The sequence below is a fragment of the Bos javanicus genome, chromosome 18, assembly GCF_032452875.1.
Source record: "Bos javanicus breed banteng chromosome 18, ARS-OSU_banteng_1.0, whole genome shotgun sequence".
Taxonomy (NCBI): Eukaryota; Metazoa; Chordata; class Mammalia; order Artiodactyla; family Bovidae; genus Bos; species Bos javanicus.
The window spans coordinates 15,438,631-15,453,380 of NC_083885.1; the positions used below are offsets into that span (position 1 = coordinate 15,438,631).

Genomic DNA, 14,750 nt, shown 5'->3' on the forward strand with positions numbered 1-14,750 from the left:
ATGACACTCGCCCGTCTGACCGCCGCCAGGTGGACACCGGCCGGGCCGCGGCTCCGGGCGCTTCCCCGGCAACCCCTCGGCTCGGCCGGGCCGGTTCGGGGCTCCCGCGGTGGCCACAGAGCCCGAGGGCCGGCCCACTCGCTCGGCCGCCAGGACCCCGGCGAGGCGGCCTCTCCACAGCCAACGGCCACAGGCAACGGCCGCCTGCCCGCGCGCACCCGCTCCGCTGGCCCGCGTGTTCGGTGCCCGGCCCCCGACGCCCACCTGTTGGTCGCACTCGGGGCATGATTTGGTGGCCATCTTCACTTTCTTAGCTCGAGTTGCAGACATGCTTTTCTCTGAAGGCAGCGGCAGCAGCAGCGGCTGCGGCGGCTCGGGCTTCGCCCCTTGTACCTCAGGCGCCCAGCCTCAGCCCGCCAGGTCCAGGCTAGCCGGACCCAGGCTCTGACGAGTAAGAGCGGGAGCGTCCGCAAGCTCTCTCAGAGCCTGCGGGCCGAAGGGGCGAGGCATGACGTGCGCCGGCTCTGAGGGTCTGCGGCACAGCTCCCATTCACAGGGATCGGCTCCTCGCAAGATTACTTGGCCTGGATCTTCTGGCTGAACAATGGGTACGCCCCCTCTTAGGCCGGCATGAGGACGTGGCTTGGCTGCGACTCCGCAGTGAAGGGCGTCGGGCTCGACCAACGAATGGGTCGTGGTATTGAGCACAGACACGACTGAAGCGACTTAGCAGCAGCAGCAGCAGCAGCAGCAGCAGGATCATGGTGCTGTGCACGCCCCGTCTCTGAGAGGAAGAAGAGAGGGTGAAAAGCAGGTGGAGAGTGAGGTGCTTGGCACAGATCCTGATGTTTGATAAACTTCCGTTTCGCAAGTCTAATCACTGAGGAATTGGAGTAGAGATGTCATTAATGCCCTGGACCCAGGGTTGGGGATTAAAAATTCGTTTAACGAATAATTGCCTAAGGCCCACTATCGGGCAAATTTGAATAATATGCAATTTGTCTGCCCTCAAACACCATCTAGCTGTTTAGATCTGTTACTACTTGCTGCTGCTGCTGCTGCTGCTAAGTCGCTTCAGTCGTGTCCGACTCTGTGCGACCCCATAGATGGCAGCCCACCAGGCTCCCCGGTCCCTGGGATTCTCCAGGCAAGAACACTGGAGTGGGTTGCCATTTCCTTCTCCAATGCATGAAAGTGAAAAGTGAAAGTGAAGTCGCTCAGTCGTGTCCGACTCCTAGCGACCCCATGGACTGCAGCCTCCCAGGCTCCTCAGTCCATGGGATTTTCCAGGCTAGAGTACTGGAGTGGGGTGCCATTGCCTTCTCCAGTTACTACTTAAGAGCCCACAATGAAAGACCAGTTTGTTTTAAATTCATCATGTATTTTTAGGAAAAAAAAAATTACTCGTAAAATGAAGTGAAAAAAAAAATATACAAAATACAAGTTCATTTTTTAAATGTGGAATTCAACAGCCATAAAACTACACTTAAAAAATTACATTTCAACAATTGGAGCAAACATAACAAAGAAAATAATTTAAGAAAGTAAACTTCATTCTGACAAAATTTGCCAATGAGCATTTATTACAATGGGTATTGCACTGATATCTGTTCTACAATTTTAAGGAAAGCAAAGGCATTAGTGAAATTTCTATTCTACATGTTAATGTCTGTAAGCACACTTCGAATGAAGACAATGCATATAAAAAGACAATGTATAAAAAAAGTTTTCAGTGTGACAAATAAGGTTGTTTCTTGTTTACTCATTCACCTAAATGAGTTTGGATTGATAAAAGCACCACTTGTAGAGAAAAATTTACGTTGAAACTGTCTCTGGGTTCTTGTGGCAGGAAAACTATCTTAAACCATTAAACTATGTTAATGGTGATGGAAGAATAGATTTTAAAGCAATTTTAGTACATTCATGATTCATTCTTACCCTTTCTCCAAAATGAACTGATGATGTAGTTTCATAATTCATATTCGAAGGAGGAGGAGCCCCCTCAGAAAGGAGCACGAGGCTTTAGAGGGGATGAAGGGAGAGAGATTTGGACCCCAAATTTTCTCTCTGTTCTTTGGCTTCTGTGTGGTCCCAGACGATATGCCTCATCCAGCTTCAAGGCTGCTGACAGGCAGCTGGAAATGACACAGGAGCTTCAAAAGAAGCCTGACCCCAGCCAGCCCCTGCTGTTCAGGAAGGTGTTCACCGATTCCATGCTGATAGTGGGACGGAACAGGGAGAAGGGCTGGGGTCAGCCCCAAATCCAGCCCTTCCAAAACCTCACTCTGCTCTCAGCCCGCTCGGCTCTCCACTACTCCCTGCAGCTCTTCGAAGACCTGAACGCGTTCAAAGACCGGGGACCAGCGCGTGCGCCTCTTCCGACCTTGGCTCAACGTGGAACTCATGCTGTGTTCAGCTCTGTGCCTCTGCCTGCAGTTTTGACAAAGCTGAGTTGTTGGAGTGCATCCGCCGGCTAATGAAAGAAGACAAGGACTGGGTTCCTGAGGACGTAGGCTCCAGCCTCTATGTGCTGCCAGTGGTAATCCAGAAGGAGCCCTCACTACATGTCTGCAATCTTCCCCTGGCTATGCCTTGAGCCCTGGCTCCCTCCTGGAGGATCCATCCTTCATCTGAGCCTGGGTAGGTGGGGTCAGCGACTGCAAGATGAGGGAAAATTAAGCGCCCACTGTGTTCGTGCAGCAGGAAGCACAAAAGAAGGACTGCGAACAGGTCCTCTGGCTATACGGGCCTGACCTCCAATTCATCGAGGTGGGCACCATGAACATCTTTGTCTTCTGAACCCACAACTATGGGGCGCTGGAACTGGTGATCCCACCACTGGACCGTGTCATCTTGCCTTGATTAGTCCGACAGAGTCTGCCGGACCTGGCTCGGACCTGGGGTGAGTTCCAGACTGTGGAGTGTAAGATCACCATGAATGTGTTCCTGCAGGCGCTGGAGGAACTGCTTGTCAGGTCTGCCACATGCATCAAATCCTGTACCAAGGCAAGCATTTCCACATTCCCACTAAGGAAAATGGGCTGAGCTTATCCTCCACTTCCACAAGGAGCTGAAGGCGATCCAGTAGGGATCAAAAGCCCACAAAAGGATGTTCCCGGTGCAGTGCTGCAGGCTATGCCGAACCACTCACTCCAGGGACCACCGACCTGTAGCATCCAGCCCAGTTGGACCTTTACCTCCATACCAATGACTCACCTGAAGTGATATGAAATAAAAGATGGAGGAACCTGGGACTCTGGTGCCCCCACATTACACTCCCAAAGTCATAAGGGCCTGACTCAGGCATCTTGGCCTCTAGCCCTGCCACTCAGGCCTTGGGGACCTGTACTGCCCTCTGCTCTGTATTGTGTGGTCAAGGATTGTGGAGCCAAGATGTTTAGGAAACACCTTGACTCCAAATCTGCATCTCTGTTTTCAAGCTGGATCTCCCCAGGGCTGCCATTGAGTTTTTTCCTTTAGCTGCAATTTTGGGAAAAAAAAAAAAATGCCAAGGAACAAGAAAAGAAATTCATATTCAATCCTAATGAGTAGCTAGATCTGACAATTTATCCAAGAGAGTAATGGTTAGAATTTAAAATGTCTTTCAGTGAAATAAATTGATTCCAGATCCATGATTTTCCTGTATGGGGATCTTCTTTTGAGGTAAAGTGAATTCAAACTGTTCTATAACATTTGTATAATATTTCATTATAATTTTTCACATATGTGCAATGTCAAGTTCATAGTCTCTTTCACTGATAATTATTGTTAGAATATGAAATAACAATACATGTTCTTCCAACTTTCTAACTTAAATTTTTGTTCTTCAGTCTTAACTGCTGTACTTGCATTCCTCCCTTCCACTGATACATTAAAATCCAAAAAGCTTCCCTGGTGGCTCAGATAGTTAAGAATCTGAGACCTGGGTTTGATCCCTGGGTCAGGTAGATCCCCTGGAGAAGGGAATGACTACCCACTCCAGTACTCATGCCTGGAGGATCCCATGGACAGAGGAGCCTGGTGGGTTACAGTCCATGGGGTCACAAAGAACTGGACACAACTAAGCTACTAACACTTGCACTTCACTCCTTTCATCCTTCACAAAATAGTAGCAAACCAAATTTAGCAACATATTGAAAGGTTTATATGTCATGACCCAAATGAGATTTATTCTCAGAATTCAGGGAAGTTCAACCTACAAAAACCATTCAATGGAATAACCCACAGGGGTAACAGCAACAAAGTGGTGGAGTAGGAGTTTTCTACCATCCTCCCTTCAAAGAACACTAGTTTTGACAACATGCACAAGTAAGGGTATCTTTGTGGAAGTCCAGGAGTCCAGTGAAGAAGTTCTAGCACATCCTTGGAGCAAAAAGCAAATCCAAGACTGGACCCACTAAAGACCAAAAAAGCAGTTTTACATTATTTGTGCCATTCCTCCCTCAGTGTAGCACGTCTCAGAGGCAAAAGAGACCTCCTAGGGCTGGAATTTCTTTCACAGCAGCAGGTGAGAGCATGTGAGTGAGTGCCCAGCTTCTCCCCCAGCTGTGCAGGACACTCCCAAAGAGGCCCACTTCTTTCTGGCCCTATCCAGAATATGAGGTAAGTTACACAGCTAAGAGTGGGGAGAGGCTGGGAACACAGTAGGCAGTGCTTGAAATGCATCAAAGAGATGTGAATTCTGTTTTGTAGACTCCATTAGAGGATCACCCACAAACCTCTGAAGAAGCCTTACCAGCAGATCCCCCCAACTGGCCCAAAGGCGTTCCCAACACTCTCCACACCTCACCCACACAGTCTTCTGCCTTGCAACCAGCGTCCTGTGTGTGCCCCTGAGGTGGCAAGTACAAGCATTGGCAGAAAGCTTGTGAGTACATGCATAAAGCTGGCCCAACTCTGCAAGACTGTGAGAAAGCAAACAAACTTCAACATTTCCCGATAACTCAGTTGGTAAAGAATCCACCTGCAGTGCAGGAGATCTCGGTTCGATTCCTGGGTTGGGAAGATCCCCTGGAGAATGGAAAGGCTACACACTCCAGTATTCTGTCCTAGAGAATTCCATGGACTGTATAATCCATGGGGTCGCAAACAGTCATGAGCAACTGAGCGATTTTCACTTTCTTAAGAAAAGTAAAATTGATTCTGTCAGTTCAGGGTCTAGACTGAATCATGAAGAAATTAAACACTTGAACAAGCCAGTAACAAGCACGAAGGTTGAATTAGTAATTTTAAAAACTTCTCAAATAGAAAAGCTTAGGATGAGATGGTTTCATTAGTGAATTCTACCAAACATTTAAAAAGTTAATTCCAGTCATTCTCAAATTCTTGCAAAAACATTGAAGGCAAAGGAATACTTCTAAACTTATTTTAGAAGGCCAACATTACCCTGACATCAAAACAAGAAAGGAAAACTAGAAAATAACAGTACAATATCCCTGAAATCATAGATGTAAAAATCCTCAGCAAAATATTAGGAATATGAATTCAACAGCATAGTAAAAGGATTATATGGTAATGAGCAATTGGAATTTAACCCTGAGATTCAACATATACAAATCAATAATGCTGATACACCACCTTAATAGATTCAAGGAGGAAAATCATATGATCATCTCAGATGCAGAAAAGGCATTTGCCAAAATTCATCGTCTGTCATGATAAACTCTCAACAAATTAGGTATAATGATAATAAAGGCCACATATGATAAGCCCATAGCTAATAACTTTGTTGCTGTTATTGTTCAACCACTCAGTTGTGTCTGACTCTTTGTGACCCCATAGACTGCAGCACCCCAGGCTTCCCTGTCCTTCACTAGCTCCCGGAGTTTACTCAAGCTCATGTCCATTGAGTCAATGATGCCATCCAACCATTACATCCTCTGTCATACTCCTCCTGCCTTTGATCTTTCCCAGCATCAGGGTCTTTTCCAGTGAGTCAGCTTTTCGCATCAGATGGCCAAAGTATTGGAGTTTCAGCTATAGCATCAGTCTTTCCAATGAATATTCAGGGTTGATTTCCTTTAAGGATTGACTGGTTTGATCTCCTTGTTGTCCAAGGGACTCTCAAGAGTCTTCTCCAGCACCACAGCTTGAAAGCATCTATTTTTCTGTGCTCAGCCATCTTTATGGTCCAGCTCTTACATTCATACATGACTACTGGAAAAACTATAGCTTAACTGTATGGACTTTTATCATTCCTCTTTCCACTGGGTCCTGGTGCACACAAGGTTTTGTGTCCTCCAAAAGTCTCTGTTTTCCCCAATCCTATGGAAGTTCTGTAACTAAATCCCACCGACCTTCAAAACGGGATTCCCAGTCCCTTTGCCCTAGTTTGGGAAGTCTAAGGTGGGGCCTAGAACCTTCACAACCATGCGAGAACTTCTTGGGTATAATTGTTCTCTCAGTGGCTCTATGGTAAAGCTAATGATGACCTCTTCCAAGAGGACTTATGCCACCACTTCACGCATCCCAAGACTACTGCTGCCAGTGCCCATCCCTGCAGCAGGCCACTGCTGACCCATGCCTCTGTGGGAAACCTTCAAACATTCACAGGCAGGTCTGGTTCAGTCTCTTATGGGGGTCACTGATGAGCATACTTGGATTGACATACTAGGTACTGGTGAGCCTTGACATACTCCTGGGTACTGGTGAGTACCCTGAGTACTGATGAGCACAAGTTTTTATCTGTCCCCTCCGAGAGTCTCTGGCAAGTATGCGGTTTGATTTTAATGTAATTGAAGCCCTCCTACCATCTTGTTGTGGCTTCTCCTTTGTCCTTAGACATGGGGTATCTTTTTTTGGTGGGTTCCAACATAATCCTGTACATGGTTGCTCACCAGCTAGTTGTGATTTTGTTGTTTTCACAGGAGAAGATGAGAACACATTCTTCTAATCTGCCATCTGCATCAAAGCTAGCTAATATCATACTCAACAGTGAAAAGCTAAAAGCTTTTCCCATAAGACCAGGCCAAGACAAGGGTGCCCACTCTCACCACTTCTATTCAACATGGTACTGGAAGTCCTAACCAGAGCAATTAAATGATAAAAAGATATATAGCCTACATAAATAGAAATTATTTTTGGAAAATTCTTAAAGAGATGGGAATAACAGACCACCTAACCTGCCTCCTGAGAAACCTGTAGGCAGGTCAAAAACAGCAGCTGGAACTGGACAAAGAACAACAGACTTGTTCAAAATTGAGAAAGGAGTATGTCAAGGCTCTATATTGCACCCTGCTTATTTAACTTATATGAGGAGTTACATAAGTTAACATATATAATATAAACTTAAATAAGTTATGTAACATCATGTGAAATGGCAGGCTGAATGAAGCACAAACTGAAATCATGATTGCCAGGAGAAATGTCAACAACCTCCAATATGCAGATGACACTACCCTAATGGCAGAAAGCAAAGAGGAACTAAAGAGCCTCTTGATGAAGGTGAAAGAGGAGAGTGAAAAGGCTGGTTGAAAATGCAACATTCAAAAAATGAAGATCATGGCATCAGGTCCCATTACTTCATGGCAAATAGATGGGGAAACAATGGAAACAGTGACAGACTTTATTTTCTTGGGCTCTAAAATCACTTCGAACAGTGACTTCAGCCATGAAATTAAAAGACACTTGTTTTTTGAAAGAAAAGCTATGACAAACCTAGACAGCTCATTAAAAAGCAGAGGCATCACTTTGCCAACAAAGGTCCATATAGTCAAAGCTGTGGTTTTTCCAACGGTCATGTAAGGACGTGAGAATTGGACCACAAAGAAAACTGGGCACCAAAGAATTGATGCTTTTGAACTGTGGTGTTGGAGAAGACTCTTAAGAGTCCCTTGGACTGCAAGGAGATCAGTCTGTCCTAAAGGAAATCAACCCTGAATATTCATTGGGAAGACTGATGCTGAAGCTGAAACTCCAATACTTGGGCCACCTGATGCGAAGAACTGACTCATTGGAAAAGACCCTGATGCTAGGAAAGATTGAAGGCAGGAGGAGAAGGGGATGACAGAGGATAAGATGGTTGGATAGCATCACCAATTCAATGGACATGAGTTTGAGCTAACTCCAGGAGACAGTGAAGGACAGGGAAGCCTGACGTGCTACAGTCCATGGGGTCACAAAGAGTTGGACACGACTGAGAGACTGAACAACAAAAATAAATAGTAAAGGAAGAAGAAAATCTGTCTCTGTTTGCAGATGACATGATCTTTTGTAGCTAAAACTACAACAACAAAAGCCATTAGAATTAGTAAATTAATTCAATAAAGTTGCAGGACAAAAAAATTCAATAAATAAAAAATCAATTGCAGGGGACTTCCCTGGTCATCCAGTGGCTCTGTGCTCCCAATGCAGGGGCCCCAGTTTCTATCTCTAACCAGGAAGCTAAATCCCACATGCTACCACAAATATTGAAGATCCCATGTACTGCAACTAAGACCCTGCATAACCAAATAAATTAATTAAATAAATATTTTAAAAAATCAGTTGTATTTTTAAACACAAACAATGAACTGCAAGAAAGATAAGTTAAGAAAGCAGCCCCATTGATAATAGCATCAAAAGTAATAAAATATTTAGGAATAATTTTACCCAAGGAGGTGAAATATCTCTACATTAAAAATTATAAGTGAAAGTGTTAGTTGCTTAGTTGTGTCTGACTCTTTGTGACACCGCACTGTAGCCCACCAGACTCCTCTGTCCATGGAATTCTCCAGGTAAGAATGCTAGGATGGGTAGCCATTCTCTTCTCCAGGGGATCTTCCCGACCCAAGGATCAAACCCAGGTCTCCTGTATTGCAAGCAGATATTTTACCACTGGATATAAAAATTATAGGACTTTCCTGGTGGTACAGTGGATAAGAATCTGCTTGCCAAAAATTCACATGCAATCACAAAAGATGTTGAATGGCCAGATGAACCCTGAAAAAGAACAAAGCTGGTGGCACTGGGGAAAGGGGAGAGGCAGATGAAGATGAGAGACGGTATTGGTGGGTGACTCCGTTGGCCCCTTTCCCATGGAGGGAATTCAGGGCCAGGAGATGGTGGTGGTATGTGCATGCCACCATACTAATCCATGCCTGGGTCCTCCACCATCACTGGTGCAAGTGTGGGCCAGAGGGCCTGGTCAGTCATTGGCCCTTGCTCTCTTCCTTTCCACAGTGCAGGGAAACCAGCAGTCCTGGCAGGCTTGGGCTGAATGTCCCAGCAGACTGGCTAAATGGTTACAAAACAAGACACATATATATATGCTATCTATAAGAGACCCACATCAGATCTAGAGACACATACAGTCTGAAATCAAGGTAATGGAAAAGAAGTATTCCATGCATATGGAAATCAAAAGAAAGCTAGAGTAGCAGTACTCATTTAAGACAAAATAGACTTTTTCAAATAAAGACTATTACAAGAGACAAAGAAGGACATTACACAATCAATAATCAAGGGATCAATCCAAGAAGAATATATAACAATTGTAAATACATATGTATTCAACATAGGAGAACCTCAATATTTAAGTCAAATACTAAGAGTTTAAAGGGAGAAATGGACAGTAACACAATAATAGTGGAGAACTTTAGCACCCTACTTCATGAATGAAGAGATCATCTGGACATAAAACCAATAAGTAAACAAAGGCAGGAAATGACAAATTGAATCAGATGGGCTTAATGGATATTTATAGAGCATTCCTTCCAAAAGCAGCAGAATACATATTCTTCCCAAGTACACATGGAACATTCTCCAGAATTGACCATATCCTGGGCTAAAAAGTGAGTCTCAGTGAACTTAAGAAAACTGAAATCAAATCAAGTATCTTTTCCAACCACAACTCTTATGAGATTAGAAATCAACTATAAGGACTTCCCTATGATGCATTGGATAAGAGTCTGCCTGCCAATGCAAGGGACATGGGTTCGATCCCTGGTCTGGGAAGATTTCACATGCTGCAGAGCAACTAAGCCTGTGCATCACAACTATTGAGCCTGAACTCCAGTCTGTGAGTTGCAACTCCTGAGTCTTCCTTAGGCTCACTTGACTTTGCATTCTAAAATATCTGGCTCTAGGCTGGTGATCACACCCTTGTGATTATCTGGGTCATGAAGATCTTCTTTGTATAGTTCTTCTGTGTATTCTTGCCATCTCTTATTAATATCTTCTGCTTCTGTTAGGTCCATACAATTTCTGTCCTTTATTGTGCCCGTATTTGCATTAAATGTTCCCTTGGTATGTCTAATTTTCTTGAAGAGATCTCTAGACTTTCCCATTCTATTGTTTTCCTCTATACACAGAAGAACTATAGAAACTATACAAAAAAGATCTTCATGACCCAGATAATCATGAGGGTGTGATCACTCACCTAGAGCAGACATTTTAGAATGCAAAGTCAAGTGGGCCTTAGGAAGGATCACTACGAACAAAGCTAGTGGAGGTGATGAAATTTCAATTGAGCTATTTAAAATCCTGAAAGATGATGCTGTGAAAGTGCTGCACTCAATATGCCAGCAAATTTGGAAAACTCAGCAGTGGCCATAGGACTGGAAAAAGTCAGTTTTCATTCCAATCTCAAAGAAAGGCAATGCCAAAGAATGCTCAAACTACTGCACAGTAGCACTATCTCACACTCTAGTAAAGCAATGCTCAAAATCCTCCAAGCCAGGCTTCAACCATACGTGAACCATGAACTTCCAGATGTTCAAGCTGGATTTAGAAAAGGCAGAGGAACCAGAGATCAAATTGACAACATCCACTGGATCACTAAAAAAGCAAGAGAGTTCCAAAAAAACATCTATTTCTGCTTTACTGACTATGCCAAAGCCTTTGAATGTGGGGACCACAACAAACTCTGGAAAATTCTGAAAGAGATGGGAATACCAGACCACCTGACCTGCCTCTTGAGAAATCTGTATGCAGGTCAGGAAGCAACAGTTAGAACTGGGCATGGAACAACAGACTGGTTCCAAATAGGAAAAGGAGTACGTCAAGGCTTTATATTGTCACCCTGCTTATTTAACTTATATGCAGGGTACATCATGAGAAACATTGGACTGGATGAAGCACAAGCTGGAACCAAGATTGCCAGGAGAAATATCAATAACCTCAGATATGCAGATGACAACACACTTATGGCAGAAAGCGAAGAAGAAGAGCCTCTTGATGAAAGTGAAAGTGGAGAGTGAAAAAGTTGGCTTAAAGCTCAACATTCAGAAAACTAAGATCATGGCATCCGGTCCCATCACTTCATGGGAAATAGATGGGGAAACAGTGGAAACAGTGTCAGACTTTATTTTTGGGGCTCCAAAATCACTGCAGATGGTGATTGCAGCCATGAAATTAAAAGACACTTATTCCTTGGAAGGAAAGTTATGACCAACCTAGATAGCATATTCAAAAGCAGAGACATTACTTTGCCAACAAAGGTCCGTCTAGTCAAGGCTATGGTTTTTCCTGTGGTCATGTATGGATGTGAGAGTTGGCCTGTGAAGAAGACTGAGTGCCAAAGAATTGATGCTTTTGAACTGTGGTGTTGGAGAAGACTCTTGAGAGTCCCTTGGACTGCAAGGAGATCTAACCAGTCCATTCTGAAGGAGATCAGCCCTGGGATTTCTTTGGAAGGAATGATGCTAAAGCTGAAACTCCAGTACTTTGGCCACCCCATGCAATGAGCTGACTCATTGGAAAAGACCCTGATGCTGGGAGGGATTGGGGGCAGGAGGAGAAGGGAGGATGAGATGGCTGGATGGCATCACTGACTCCATGGACTTGAGTATGAGCGAACTCCGGGAGTTGGTGATGGACAGGGAGGCCTGGCGTGCTGCGATTCATGGGGTCACAAAGAGTCGGACACAACTGAGCAACTTAACTGAACTGAACTGAAGGAGGCAAAAGACCTATACTTGGAAAACTTTGAGATACTGATGAAAGAAATCAAAGATGACATGGACAGATGGAGAGATAGTCTATGTTCTTGAACTGGAAGAATCAATATTGTGAAAATGGCTAAACTACCAAAGGTTATCTATAGATTCAGTACAATTTGAGTTAAATTACCAGTGCCATTTTTCACAGAAGTAGAACAAAAAAAAATTTTTTTTTAATTTGTATGGAGACATGAAAGACTCCGAATAGCCAAAGCAATCTTGAGAAAGAAAAATAGAGCTGGAGGAATCAGGCTCCCTGACTTCAGACTACACTACAAAGCTACAGTCATCAAAGCAGTATGGTACTACCACAAAAACAGATATATAGATCAAGGTAACAGAATAAAAAAGCCAGAAATAAACCCATGCACCTATGGCCAATTAATCTCTGACAATGGAGGCAAGACTATGAAATGGGGGAAAGGTCTCTTCAATAAATGGATCTGGGGAAACTGGACAGCTACATGTAAAAAAAAAAAAATTAGAACATTCTTTTACACAATACACAAAAACAAACTCAAAGTGGATTAAACACCTAAATGTAAGACCAGATTCTATAAAACTCTTACAGGAAAACAAAGACAGAACGTTCTTTGACATAATGTTGACACTATATTTTTGATCTGTCTCTCAGAGAAATGGAAATAAAAACAAAAATAAACAAGTGGGACCTAATTAAATTCAAAAGCTTTTGCACAGCAAAGGAAACCATGAACAAAATGAAAAGACAACCCACAAAATGGGAGAAAACAGTTGCAATCAATGTGACCAATAAAGGATGAGTCTCCAAAATTTACAAACAGCTCATGTAACTCTATATAAAAAAAATAAATTTTAAAAAAAGTCCAAAAATGGGCAAAAAATCTACAGAGACATTTCTCCAAAGAAGGCATACAGATGGACAAGACACACATAAAATGATGCTCAACTTTTCGAGAGCATTGCTAGTTTTTAGAGAAATGCAAATCAAAACTACAATGAGATATCACCTCACACCAGACAGAATGGCCATCATCAAAAAAGCTGCAAATAGTGAATGCTAGAAAGGATGTGGCAAATAGGGAACCCTCCTACACTATTGGTGGGAATGTAAATTGGTACAGCTACTATGGAGAACAGTATGGAGATTCCTTAAAAGACTAAAAATAGGTCTACAATATCATCCTGCAATCTCACTCTTGAGCATATATTTAGAGGAAAAACATGGCTTGAAAGGATACATTTACCCCAATGCTTATTGCAGCACTGGTTACAGTGGCCAAGACATGGAAGCAACCTGAATGTCTATCAGCAGCTGAGCGGATAAAGAAGATGTGATGCATATATATGATGGAATATTACTCAACCATTAGAAAGACTGAAATGATGCCATTTGCAGCAACATGGATGGACCTAGGGAGGGTCACACTGAGTGAAGTAAGTCAGACAGAGAAGGAGAAATATCATATAACATCCTTCATATATGAAATCTAAAAAAAAAAAAAAAGATATAAATGAACTTATTTACAGAACAGAAAGAGACTCACAGACTTAGAAAGCAAGCTTATGGTTGCCAGGGGGAAGGGATAGTTAGGGAGCAGGGGATGGATATGTACACACTGCTATATTCAAAATGGAAAACCAACAAGGACCTATTGTGCAGTTCATGGAACTCTACACAATGTTATGTGACATTCTGGATGGAGTGAGGTTTGGAGGAGAATGGATACATGTATACGTATGGCTGAGTCCCTTCACTATTCACCTAAAACTACCACAATATTGTTAATTGGATATACCCCAATAAAAATTTTTTAAAAATTAAAGTTTAAAAAAAAGAATGAAATAGTGCCATTTGCAGAAACATGAATAGACCTGGAGATTATCTTATTAAGGGAAGTAGGTCAGACAAAGAAGTATCATGTGATATCACTTATACGTGGAATCTTTTTTAAAATAATACAAATGGACTTATTTACAGAACAGAAAGAGACTCACAGACTTAGAGAATGAACTTATAGTTACCAAGGGGAAGGGTGGATAGACTGGAGTTTGAGATTGACATGTGCAATCTATGATATTTAAAATAAAATGCTTTTCCCATGAAAAAATTTTAATAAACTGTATTATAAGGATACAGTAATCAAAACAACATGGTTCAGGAGTTCCCTGGTCGCCTATGGTTTTCCAAGCTTTCGCTACCATGGCCCAGGTTCAGTTCCTGATTGGGGAACTGAGATCCTGCAAGCCATGTGCATGAAAAATAAAACAAAACAAACAAACAAAAACAGTATGGTATAGCCATAAAATTAGGCACATAGATCAATGGAACAAAACACAGTGCCCAGGACTTTCCTGGTGGTACAGTGGATAGAAATCTGCCTACCAATGCAGGGGACATGGGTTCAATCCTTGGTCCAAGAAGATTCCACATGTCCATGTCACAGAGCGACGAAGCCACAACTTATACAACAACCACAACTACTGAAACCTGAACACTCGAGGGCCCACGAGCCACAACTACTGAGCTTGTGTGCTGCAGCTGAAACCTCTGCACCAAAGCCCGTTCTGCGTGACAAGAGAGGCCACTGCAGAGAGACGGCTGTGCACCACAACCTGAGTGTAGCCGCCTCTCTCCCCAGCTAGAGAAAGGCTGCGCACAGCAATGAAGACCCAGTGCAACCACAAATCAAATAAATAAATTATCTTTTAAAAAATAGAGTGCCCCCAAATAAAGCAACATATATACAGTCATCTGATATTTGACAAGGGCACCGTGCAACACACAACTGAGAAAGGATCATCTCCTCAGTAAATGGTGTTGGGAAACTGGATATTAACATGCAAAAGAAT

General features: G+C 43.1%; 1 pseudogene; it reads left to right on the top strand.

Annotated features, from left to right (window-relative positions):
* The first annotated feature begins 421 nt into the window (after positions 1–421).
* LOC133230127 (branched-chain-amino-acid aminotransferase, mitochondrial-like) lies at positions 422–3,728 on the top strand (annotated as a pseudogene).
* The last annotated feature ends 11,022 nt before the right edge of the window (positions 3,729–14,750 follow it).